The following is a 13,507-nucleotide window of genomic DNA, read 5'->3' as shown; positions in this document are numbered from 1 at the left end:
ATATCCAATCGCTCAATGCAGTATCCACCCAGAGTTGGCACTGTTCCAGGTAAAGAAAAAATGTAAGTGAAGGAAAAGACCAAGTTTCTTCCCTGAAGGAACTTTTATTAAATTCTCTAGGATGGTTACACCAAAAAGGAGGCTATGGGAACCTATTCCTTTCTTTACTATTATTGTGAATTAAGGAATAAAGTGGAACCTTGAGTAACCCCAAAAAAGGGCCGGAGAGTATCAGAGAAGGAGACCCTTGGGAAGGTGAAGATGTGGGAGCCGGTACTTGTCATGTCATAAAAGGACACACGTCCGGCCTCACAGTCCACAAAAACCCCCAAAACCCAGATTTGCTCCTTCAGAGGAAGGGAAGTAGGGGGATAGGTAAAGGCTACATACTCTTTCCCTTTGCATGATCTAATGACCCAGAATCCAGACTTAGGTTGCAGACACATGAGAGCACGTTTGGGTACATTTTCCAGACAGACTCCTAAATCCCACCCAGAATCTTCTCTCACAGCCACTTCAAAGTAATGTCTTCCTGAGGTGAAGCGCTCACAGCCGAGAACCCAGGGTAGGTCAAGATATCTTAGAGAATTTCCAAGGATCAACTGGCGGCCTCCATAGGTCACTTGTCTTCGATCCTCAGAGACAATTACATGAGTGTGAGCTGTATCTGGATCCAGGGTCACAGGGACTGCAAAATAAAACAAACAGAAAACAAAAAAGACATGTTTTTTCTGTCTTTAGTTTTCAATAAACTAGCCGGTGTTCAAATAGGAGCTTTGTTTCCAGCAGGGTGCATGAGTCATCCTCTATCTGTTAAATATAAAGCGGAAATCCTATTGGCACAGATGAAGGAGTGGAAGATATTTGAATGAGCTAACATAAGCACAAGGGCTGGTGAAATTCCTGGTATATGGGAAATGATCAATAATGGATAGTAAAAATAAATATCATCATCACCATCTCATCACTCAGAGAAGCCAAGAACCAGAACTACCCAAAATGATAGTGTTACTGTCCCCCCAAAGTCCTTCATCTCCCATGCAGGACAAGTAGGAATCACAGATGATTTGAGCAGAACCACCTTTCCATTTTAATAATAACCACCCACACCAAAAATAAGAAAGGAAAATAACAAAGCTAAGGACACAGGTTATTATTGAAAACCCAGAATTTTACCCAGACCTCAGGAAACCTGCTCCACTCTTTTTAAAGTATAAGTTCTTCTGTCTTGTTTCAGCTAATGGATTAGCATAAGGAAATAAACTGGACACCAATATAAATAAAAAATATATATAACTATTGATAGGATCAAGCAAAATAGAAAATATATGATAAATTTAAGTGTGACACTGAGCAGTTGAGCAGTACTGAAATGAACAGAAGTTGTAGCAACAGAGTTAAGCATGCACTGTGTTACTGGGTTAAACACTGATTACTGGACTCCGTCACTAAGGGAAATGAAGTTGCAGAAATTCTTCCTGTCCTAGGGTCTCACTTTTCCCCATCAAGATTACTCCCCACCTTTCTCCACTCTGCTGTTCCCTGCGGACACATCTCCCAGGTTCCATTTTCTCTGACTTCTACTTGCTTCAGCCAAGGAAAACCGCAGAGAAGATGATAGAGCAAAGAGATGTTGCCCCAGTGGGATGGGGGCACAATACAAATAGGTTATAAATCAATACCAAAGGCCAATTATATGTAGACATATGAATAGAAAAACATCTACATCATAATATAATCTATACACAATTGAACGATTATAACATGCTTCATATAAAAAAGTCATCAGTGAAACAATGAATGAGAACTGTTTTAAGCCTATCAAAAGATAAGGGATATAACAGGTTTCCACAGATCAATAAAGTCAAGAATCTAATAGAAACATTCTCCAATCAGAGTAAACCCTGAGTAATCACAGAAGCCCAAAGGGTCGATGGACTTGCAAAGAGAATCTGAACCTCACTTAGTGAAAACAGAGAAATAAAATTAAGTCCACAAACAGATATCAGATTAAATCTATAAGGCTGTCAAAAGTGTTCAATAGAGAGACAAGTCACACGGGGGTGTGCTACAGGGGGATTCTCCTACTGCGGGTTGAAAACAGTCATACAATTTTAAGATCTGCATATGTTGTAATATTAAAATGTGCATCCCTGTATAGTACCGATTCCATTCAAAGTATGTCTAAGGACACCATTCAAGAAAAGAAAGAAGCATGGACCAGAAATGGTCACAGAAGTATTTTGTGCATAACAATTAAAAAAAAAACAAGGAAATAACAAGTGACTTCAAGCCTTCAATTAAAAATATCACATTCATTTATTACCATACTGCAAAGTGACAAAGAGTTCTAGAGCTGTGGACTGAGTTCCCAGACCTCCAGTGTGGGAACTTACAGCACTCATTTCACCTCCTGTGTCTCAGATTCCTCATCTATATCAAAGCTTCCACAAGGAGGACTGTGACTAAAAAAGGAGACCAAATGTGGAGTCTTCTCACCAGAAGACAAAATTCCTAAACAAATGAATCAGCCACAGAAAGCACTCACTTAGGCAAGTGGAACCTTGCAAGTGGCAGAGCTTGTTGCTTCACTGAAACAAGCTACCTGTAATAAGCACCAAGATAGCACCTTCCAGCAATCCCAGCCTTAGGAACATGCCGCACAGAAATGAAAGCTCAGGGTTACTAGGCTGTTCGACTAGAACATCACTGCAGCATTGCTGTCACCCCCAGTGCCGGAGAGCCTGAGGCCCCATCAGCGGGGATAAGGTTACATAAAATTAGGATAGTCTCATAGTGGTAGTTTTGAATGTCATAGGTGACATAGGAAGAGATTTCAATAAATTAGATTAAATGCTTGTACAAACAGAGAAAGATCAAGATCTTGCTGCCTTGAGAAGCAGACCTGGAAATGGGGAGGGGAAATGCGAGATTTTTTCTTCATGCCTGTCCTATTCTATTTAACTGGTTACAATTTATTTGTAAAAATGATTTATAGAAAATTTAACAGTAAATTTAGTTTTTATTATTACTAACAGTGTAATTATTATATTATTAATAATGTGCATAATATATGTGTGGTAATAGATTATATAGTATTAAAATTATTAATACTTTAGCGCCTCCCCGTGGCACAGTGGTTGAGCGCTGGGTTGCGAAGCTGCCCAGTTCGATCCCTGGCTGCTCCCCAGCAACCGAAGGAGGGTCCCACATGGCATGCAGACCTCTCCTGCTGCCCGCTGCTCCCCTCAGCAGAGTACCTCGGTCCTTCTGCCTGCTCTGCTCCCTGCTCTGGCTCTGGTGAGTTCTCTCACCCTCCCATGCTTCTGACTGTACCCAGTGCTTGTATAAATAAATAAATCTTTTTTAAAAAATTATTAATATTTTATAGTATAGTAAAATTAATATAATACATAATACAGTGTATTTTATATTACTATATAATTATTAATATATTATTATATTATAGTAAAAATAGCAAAAGTCTTTAATAATGAGAGTTTTAAAGAGAAGGTGATATATTTAATTAAGAGACAAGTCCATTTCACAAACAGGTTGACTTGAACCTCATTGAAATGCCATGTATGAAAAATAAAAGAAGGCAAATCAGCTCACTGAACTCTGGAAATGACTTTCAGAAAGTTCTGATTTTTCCTTCCTTGCATCTTTATGAGTTCAAATTCTGAGATAATGTTTTTGGTGGTTGTTGCTGATATTAATTTGAGGGGACCACATAAATTCCATAATCCCTTGTCTACAACCCCTGGGCATAGGAGCAAATGTTAAAATTCAGAATATTTTTGATGTTTTAAATACATAACAGTAATACACATTACATGGTCTACCCACCCCCAACAAGGGCTCTGGCAGTCCTGTCCTCAATGCATCAATAATCCTGCAGTAAGTGGGATAAGTAAAGGTCTCCAGTAGTCTCAATCAGTATGATGTAGGATTGGCCACTGTGGAAGTGCAGACCCAAGGTTGTGTGCATTATCCCTGCCTCCTCATTATACAGTCTTATAACACTTCTTCCATTTAACTGTGGACATAACCTAAGATGCCTCTCATCAATTACCTCTGACCACTGGCAAAAATAATGGGATGTGACCCCTTGATTATATTTCACTATGTGATTCTATTTTAATAGCTGACTACTCTAGAGAGCCTGTCTCCTGAGCTCACTTGCAAGAAATAATTGGCCATGTTGGGAGGCCCATGGGCAAAGTGATGAGTGGTGACTTCCAGAAGCTGAGGGCGCTTCCAGAAGCTGAGAGCGCTTCCAGAAAACATCTGGTAAGAAGTCAGGGCCTAAATCCTATAACCGTGAAGAAATGAATTCTGCCAACAAGTGGAAGAAGATTCCCCAACTGATCCAGCAGGCGAGCCCATAACTGGATGGTGTGATCCTACCTGAGCTGGGCCCAGGTTTCTGACACATAATACTGAGAGATACAATGTGGTTTTTGCCTTAAGCCACTAAATATTTTTGCAGCAGTAGGTGACTAAGACAGTCACCAAACAATTTCCAATTAGGTCTGATTTTGTAGACAAGTGAGTTATGGAAAATATTTAGTTCTCAAAACATTTGAATTTTGAAATTGTAGATAAGATTGGATGGTAATACAGCAAGCACTGATTAAGAGACTCCAGGGAGGAAACATCAGATTTGACAAAACATGGTTTTCCTTAAGATTCTAACATTCACTGTACTGTCTGCGTCAAAGCTCTAAAATATCTGCATCACAGAAAATATCCTCACTTACCTTCCTTGCATTGTTGTCAGAGGTGACTGAAAAGTTAACAATAAACATTATATACAAGACATGGTTGTAAATACTTTATATGTGTTAATGCTCTTTACTTTCATGATGAAATTGAAGAACTCTGAAAACTGTTAATATTTTCAGTGTTTAGGAATAATGAGGAAGGTGCCTGGGCTGAGGCAGCTGAAGAACGGGAGAGGGGGAATATGAAGGGCCTGCACAGATCCCCAGCAGGCTGTGTCCCGTGTAAGCACTAGAGCTTCCTGACCTGGGGGAGGAGACAGCTCTATGAAAAACTAAACAATCTCTCTGACTGTGAGTGTCTCCAGGGGCAGGTGGTGAGCAGGTTTACCATGATGGTATCTTTGAAGTATAACATCTAAAGAATTCTTGGCTTTCCATACCTTGGTAGCGCTTTAGTATTTTCTTCACATTCAAGTAAAGCTCAGGAACATTACACACAGTGTGGAGCTCCAGGGAGACGGCCACTGGCAATTCCAGCTCCACAGCCTCACTCCTAGGATCAGCAGAGGACAGAGACATCATCAGTGGGATGGTCCATTCGGGTCTAAGGACCCTACCCTGCCCCTTGGTGCTCCTACAGCACTTACCCACTCAAGGTGTCTTTCACACCCTACAGAGAAACAAGGACACAAGGGTAAGTGTGGGTTAATCAGTATTTCACAGGGTGTGGCACGTGGGGCTAAATTCTAGAAACATTCCTCCAAGAACAGAGTGACCCAGCCATAGACATTGCTAGAAATCAGGTAGACTGATACCTTCTGTGCTCTAAGGTAGCAGCATGTATGTATACAGTGCATCACCCTCTGAGTTGGTAACTTCCTTCCTGTGACCTGTGCCTCTAATCACAGCAGACTGTGGGCTACTTAGGGGAAAGGCCAGGAGCTTCCCATACTCCCTTATAAGATTTGCATCAATGACCTAAAATCCTTCAGAGGAGTTCATTTAGATATCCCTATTTCAGAGGGCCTTAGTGGTGACCACAGGCAGCGCCCCTGAGATGGGCCACATAGGTGGCGGCAGCAGGTGTCACATATGTTGGAGCTGTCATGCTACATTCTCACCTTCAGAGTGTGACCCCTAGTTCTACAGTGAAACACAGATTAACTAGAATAACAGTACAGGCATTTATCATGGAGCTGAAAGTTCCACGAAGAGTTCTTTGGGTCACGTGACATACCAATAGATCAGGGGAAAATGTTGTCATTCATGTTGACTGTCCCACTTTACACTCACAAGTCACCTGCAGGAATCGTCCAGGAAACAGACTGGCACTAAGGGTTAGTACATAAGGAACAGACACAAATGGCAGCAAATGATAGCCTATGATTCATATTAGACAATATGGAACCAGTTCGCCTATAAAAGCAGGAGTATATTTTTTGATTCACATACAGGAGAGGGGGAGTGTGCAGAGTTACCCTATAGACTACTGGAGGCCACTCTTCAAATATTCATTTGTCTTTAGAAGAAACGCTACTTTAAATTCCCCTATAGTAATTCCCCACTTCCCAGAGGAGATGGAAGACCTCACCATCTTCCCCTGCTTCTCTCCACTGTCCCCTTAACACTCGGGCACAGACACCTCTTCTGCGTCCTCCCAGGGCACAGCCTCACCTGCAGCAAATCCTGGGCCGATTGCTGACGTTTCTCCTCTAGTTCCCTGATGCAGCTCTTGAGTTTCTGGCTCTGCTTTTCCAGGCTGCCTTCATCATCCTGCAGACTCTTCAGAGTCTGCTCTTTTCCTATCTCAGTCTCCACAGATAACACTTCTCCTCATCACGGAGGAAGGTGTGCAAATTCTCAAAGTCAGACTGGATTGTCTTTCTCTGGAGCTCTATCTTCTCCTAGAATGAAGAAGATATGCTCAAAAGGTGTAAACAACCAAACTTCATTTGTGGAAGAAATGAGGAAAAAATGAGGTACATCTCTAAAATGGGAAACTCTCATCCTTAAAATCTGATACAACATGGATGAGCCTTGAAGATACATGGTCAGTGGAGTAAGTGAGAGCAAAGGACAACAATTTTATGAATGCTTTTATAAAGGTACCTCATTACTTTTGAAAACAGAAAATAGTAATGTGAGTTCCAGGTGAGAGGAGGGACAATGGAGATACTACTGTTTAGTGGGATCGAGTTTCATGTTGGAATAATGAACTAGTTCTGCAACTGGAGAGTAGAGTTGGGTGCACCCAATTATGAAGATGATGCCAATAAAGTGAACACCAAGGATGCTGAAAATGGTAAATTCATGTTTATTCTAAAGAACAGAGACACTTATAAAAAGTAAAGTTTTTTTAAGATACTGTGATTCTTTTTGCCATGAGTCATCTGAGGTGGAGGAACATGCATGTTCCTGTTGCAGACTGAGGCCCAGGAGGCAGACTCAGATGTGGGAGAGGCTGTCCCAGTTCTCTACAGTCAACTCAGTAATTTCCTTCTTCAGCAGCCAAATCACAAAATAAGGAGGCACAAGCTGCTCAATGATGTCATCAGGGAACGAGGGCCCTGGTCAAATGCTAATAAACACAGTTTATATTTGGAATGTACGAATATGTCTCTATCCTAGGGAATTTCGTGATGCAAAAGTTTGTGACGAACATCACCAAGGCTAGACATTAACCCAAGTAGGTGAGTCCATGATTATGAACAGAGGGAGGTCTGAGGCTGAATTTGATCATAGATTCTAGAAATATTCATCCACAAAGCTTGTGTCCACTTGATCCTCCTTATGTATAAGACTGACAGAAACCACATGATCTCTCTTGTGGGGACTCATTTTTCATTTGGGAGACACAGAGTCGCAATTTCCACTGGGGCTTCCTCAGTTCATGGGGTGCTTCAGTGATTGTGATGTGGAGAAGGGAAACTGATTTGTGTAGGAGACACATACAGGACAGCTGGACCCTGGCACTGATACAGTTTCCCTATATATTTGCAACAATGGAAGTTCTCACAACCTGAGATTCTAGAAAGGCAGAAAGTATTACTCTCCTTTGAGAGCTTAAATATAATATTTACACACAAAGGACCAGAACTATGGCTTTGAAGAGACCAGAGGGAGACCTAATAACTAACCAGACTGCACGCTGAGTGCCTGTGAGGGATCACATCGGTATTTCTGTAAGGCATAGGCCTCTGGCGGGGGAGACTGGTCAGACATGGAAAGTCTTAGCAAAATACAGTGTGAAGTAAAAAAATATTTGCTCTTACAGCAGCTCCATCCTCATCATCAGTCTCATAAAAATTGAGTAGTATAACGTTACCTGGACTGCCCGTCTACACAGAGCTCACAAAGGTTTATGAACTTTGAGGGGTGAATGTGCACCATGTATTGTGGTAAATGTGCCAAAGTGATGAGGTTGAATTCTTTTCACCATGAACTTATTTAAACTATGAGGAATTTCCAATTTAGTCAAGGATGGTTCTGGGTAAGAAAGGTCTAAATTCTGCTTCTCTGGACTGAAGTATCAGGAAACCCAGGGAATTACTATAGTAAGGTTGGAAAAGAAAGGAGATAAAGTATCATAGAATGTTTCTTCTTTGGGTGTCATTTATTCAGTCTGGTGCAGTAAGAAGGAACCAGCATGTGCTGTGTGAAAACATCCCCTGTGCGGGGGCTCTAGGATTCACAATAGTTTGAAGTCAATAAACTCGAATTCTTACCTGCCATTTCCTTATTTGTTTCTGTGTGATCAACTTCAGACTCTGACATTGGTCGTCTTGTTCCCTCAGTTTTGTCACAGCTTTCTGGAGATTTTCCTGATAATAATAGGGGAAAACAATTATAATCAATCTGACAAAACTTCTTCAAGCACTTGAGTCTAACTCTCCGGGATGGTTAGACTGACCTTAAGTGTTGTTCAATCCTTACACTTTCATAGAAACACTCTGAGGAAGGCCTGCATAGTAACCCCAGGAAGCCGATAGGATTTTTACCATAATTTCTGTGCTGTCAAAACCAAGACTTAGGAAAGGGTTAAGTGACATGAACCAGGGGCCATCGCTTGTTGGTGGCTGATCTGTGATTCCAAACTCATCTGCTGACCCAGAGTCAGCTGACCCAAAACCATAGTTCTGCCAGGGAAATGCGACATGTGACCAAAATAATAATATACACTAGACGACTTTCTTTAAATTTCTGTATATGGTGAGTTGTGTGTCCTTGCAGATTGTCTTCCCACTGGCTGGGACCCTAGTCCACACTCAAGTCAAGGGCACTCCAGACACTCTTGTTTTGCTCTTTCTTTACCCTAATGACTACAGGATCCCTAAAAGGTGGTATATCTGTCCCTGTTTTCAGATTATGTCATATGGCCCTGCACATTGTAATTTTTCAAATTACACACATGTGAAGATAAAACAGGCCAACATGTGTCATCACAGCAGAGAGTGTATAGGAATGAGAATTTCACCATCCAGTGAAAGTCGGGATGGTCAGTTAGGATCTGATTGCATGGGGACCCAACTGAACTATTTTTCATAGCAACAAGATAATGATAGTTAATTTTATGATCCCAACCTCAGGTCACAGGCTAAATAATCTCAGATCTGAGAGTTCAACAGGACGGCAAGTACTGCTGCAGGCCTCTCTCCACTCACTCACCCTGTAACCTTGTCCTGCCTCCTCCACAAGTTCTGTGCTGTGTCCTCTGTGCTGGGGGGAGCGCTCACAGCGCCAGCAGATGAGCCTCCCATCATCCTCACAGAACAGGTGGAGCTGCTCCCCACGCTCCTCACACTGCCTCTCATGCTCCAGCCCCTTGATGCCCTCAATGAGGTTTTCCAGTTGCTTTATGGGCCGGAAATTTTCCTTCTTAAATGGTGCCCGACAGAGTGGACAGTGGGACCTCCTCAGCCATGCTGCTCTTTGCTGATTTTCAAGTATGGCTGTTATGCACCTGTGGCAGAAGCTGTGCCCACAGTCAATGCTCACGGGCTCTGTCATAAGCTGCAGGCAGATGGGGCACGTGGCTTCCTCCCTCATCTTCTTGGTAGCAAGGGTTGAGGCCATGGCTTTCTGAAAACTCCAATATTGTGATTAGAAGCAGACAGAACTATCCACAATGATGGCAATACACAAAATCCCGAACTATATGCTTCCACATTTAGTTCTGTCTAGAAAGGAAATGGATTGGCGTTTGGTTGCTGTTTGTGCTCACTAAAACAGAAAATAAAATTTTATAATTCAGTTTCATATCCACTAACTATGTTTAAGCGGTTTGCTCTCTGCCTGGAATGTGGCAACCTGAAACCCCGGAGACAGAGAACATCCCATTTTTATAGAAGACCTTCTTGGACGTGGTGTTAAGAAGGAAAGAAACAGGCCTCCCCTGTTGGCGCAGGCGGTTGAGCGCTGCACTGTGAAGCTGTCTGCAGCCTCTGCAGTGCCGGTTCGATCCTGGCCGGCTGGCCAGGGTCCCACATGACTCAGCAGACCTCTCCTGCCTTGCCCACTGCTCCCCTCAACAGTGTCTTCAGTCTGTCTGCCTGTTCTGTTCCCTGCTCTGTCTCTGGTGAATCCTCTCACCCTCCCGTACATCTGGCCTATACCCCGGTTCTTGTATAAAATAAATAAATAAATAACTAAAAAAAAAAAAAAGGAGAGAAGCAACACAGGCTTGCTTCACAAAAGTTGCAACAAGAAGTGCCTCCACCAGTGGCACAGGGGTTAAAGATAGTGCTATTAAGCTACAGGCAGCCACTGCAACATGAGTTTAATTCCAGGCTGGCGAGGGAGCTCTCCTCATGGTACAGACCTCTCCTTCCTTGCCCCCTGCTCCCCTCAGCAGTGTATTTCAGTAGATGTGCCTATTCTGCTCCCCAGTCTCTCTGGTGAATCCTCTCATCCCCCGTACCTCTGGCTTATTCCCAGTCCCTGGATGCATAAGTAAATAAATCTTAAGGGCCTCCCCGGTGGCACAGTGGGTTGAGTGCAGCACTGTGAAGCTGTCTGCAACCTCTGCAGCGATGGTTCGAGTCCTGGATGGCCGGGGAGAAACCCACATGGTGCGGCAGACCCCCTCCTGCCTTGCCCGCTGCTCCCCTCAGCAGTGTCTTTGGTCCATCTGCCTATTCTGTTACTGGCTCTGTCTCTGGTGAATCCTCTCACCCTTCTGCACATCTGGCCTGTACCCCAGTTTTTGTATAAATAAATAAATCTTAAAAAAATAAATAAATCTTTTTAAAAAAGTTGCAACAAGAGATAGAAAACTTTGTGAGAGAGAGTGACTTTCCTAGTAAACATCAAGAATACTTCGTACCTAAATAACTTCTTCATACGTGGCAGTAACACTTAGGAACTGGGGGGACTGTGAAAAACTCCCAATCACATTTGACACTATTTACCCCACACCCCCAATTCTCGCTAACCCAACTTCACCCCCAAGCAACAAAACCAGTAAACAGGCTCTGTGAAGACCCTACCAGGGTCTTCAGCAACAAAACAGGAAGAAGCAGGTATTGGGAAAGATCTGGAAGAGGCGTTAGTCCTGGGAGCAGAGTCTCTGGAGACCCACTGAGACCATTGTCTCTTCTCCAGGCCACGACTTTTCTCCCAGGAGATTTAGGGTGACTGGATCTAGGGAGTATGTAGAACCCAGGAAGCAGTGGGTAAGGCCTGGCCCCCTGGGGCTAGGGTTCACCCCCTAGCATCACAGTGAGTATCTGATACCCAGAGACAGTAGGGGAGTGAGCAGGAGCAAGAGTCAGTCCTTCCCATGGGGTTGCTTCTGGAACCTAGTCCTGTTCTCCCTTTCCCATTCCTGGTGGGTGTTGCCAGAGAGTGTCATTGGGAAGAACTTAGAGAACTTTCCCTTGAAGTGACAATTCTCTGAATTAAGAATTGGGACTCAACTAAAGTTGATTAGATTATTTCCCTCCAAAAATGACAAAGCTCTCCAGTCATAAGGAATTGGAGAATTCTTTTAATTCATAACTTATTTCCCTCAGAGCATATTAGATTCAGCTCTCCTAAAGGATCTGTGCTCCTGGAAAGAAAGGCCTCCCCCTCCTTACACTCAGGGTGCGGGTCCTGGGCCTTCACTTACCTCTCATGAACGATCTTCTGAGATGGGACATGAAAGAGAAAGAGATGGGGAGAGAGGACTAGAGAACAAAGTCCTAACCAAAGTGCTTTTCCCACTGCTACCCCCCAACACACACACACACACAAACACATGCACACACAGACACATTAGCTCTTCCCTGACAAACCTTGGCCTGGCGTCGTTCACCACCTGCACCACTCAGCACAGCCGCACAACTCAGGGTGGGGTCTCTCTAGCTGCCACTCCCTGCAGCTACAAAAAGGAAGTGAGCCCTGATCTAAATCAGAAATGAAACTTACATGGGAGCAGACTTCTGGACATGGGGAGGAAACTGTGACTCTGTCCACAAGTCCTGAATGGGAGGGGGACACAGGAGAGGGCACCCTTCATTTGCAGCAACAGCAGAAGGGGTAGATGGTCGCCCTGGACACTTCTGTCACCCCCACAGTCTCTCAATTAGCAACCCACAGAGGTCAGTTCACAGACTCTGACTTGAGCTCTCTCTACTTTTGCCACCAGGCTTCTTGGGAATCCAAGACTCTCCTCAACCATATTATCTTTGCAATTTCCCGCCCCTATTGTTGCAAACTACTCTGGAGGGTGTGGTGGGAAAAGGGGTGACTGCAGCAGGGCTCATAGTACCTCTACATTTTCCACACACCATTCTCTCACACTTCCCTTTCTGCTCGTTTCTCATTTTCCAGAGAAAGTTAACAGAAAGTTCCAGAATCCATGTGGCAACTGGTTACCAAGTGGTTTCTCTCATTACTATAAAATACAATCGATGAGCTGGGCTGCTGGGAAAGCAGCTTAGAGCAGACTGGAGACCAGCACACTACACACGTGATCTAGATGACCCATTTTAAAGATACTAAAGCAGGAGAGGAAACAAGACTGAGAGGTAGAAGAGAGCACACAGCAGGATAGATGGAGAAAAAATTGCCTTACAGCAGACTAACCTGAGCTATTCAGGATAGGGCATGACAAAGTGCTTCTCCAAAGGAAGTATTAGCATTTTTCGCAAGTATTTGCACGTCTCTCTTTCATGACATAGATGACCGTTTCCGTAGAGCCTGCTGGGAGGTGAGCTGAGGTTGACAAAGGGCAATATTCCTTGACTGGCCCTGGACTAGCTGGTAATAACACAAGTAATCATTTATGAAACACCAGCTCTGGGCCAGTCCCTAGGCCAAATGCCCAGTGCATTAATATAACCCTCCTGATAAAAACCTAGAGTTTGAAGTGTTAATATATGAAACAAAAATTTTACTAGCAGGGCTATAGATTATATATATTAAAGATACAGGGATGGCTATATATAATAAAAATTTTACTAGATAGGCTGAAAAGCAGCCTACAAAATATCAATGAACTCAAAGACAGGTCCACGTTGATGATCAGAAAGAACAATGGAGAGAAATGGAGTTTCAGAGATATGTGGGACATCATCAAATATACCACCATATGCATAAGGGCCCTCCCAGAAGAGGGTGAAACTCTTCAACTTGTGCCCAGAAACTTGGAGCAGACACATGTGGGTGGGAGACTTGGGAGCCTCTTGTCTTCAGCAGGCACGTCAGGAACAGCAGTAATTATCTTATGGGCTATGTTTTGTATTTTCTCTCTCCCAGCTCTCTGGGAACTGCCTAACCACACACGTCTGGTATAAGAC

General features: G+C 43.3%; 1 protein-coding gene and 1 pseudogene across 1 annotated transcript in view; both read right to left on the bottom strand.

Moving 5' to 3' along the window:
* The window catches only part of LOC119251754 (E3 ubiquitin-protein ligase TRIM38-like), a 34,045-nt gene that overhangs the window by 8,114 nt on the left and 12,424 nt on the right, over nucleotides 1–13,507 (bottom strand). The gene's annotated exons all lie outside the window — the stretch shown is intronic.
* Nucleotides 121–10,085, bottom strand: LOC119253533 (E3 ubiquitin-protein ligase TRIM38-like; annotated as a pseudogene).

Source organism: Talpa occidentalis, unplaced genomic scaffold (assembly GCF_014898055.3).
Source record: "Talpa occidentalis isolate TD23 unplaced genomic scaffold, MPIMG_talOcc4v2.1 talOcc4.2, whole genome shotgun sequence".
Taxonomy (NCBI): domain Eukaryota; kingdom Metazoa; phylum Chordata; class Mammalia; order Eulipotyphla; family Talpidae; genus Talpa; species Talpa occidentalis.
The sequence above is the reverse complement of the archived record's forward strand: the minus strand, read 5'-3'. Positions and strand labels throughout refer to the sequence as shown.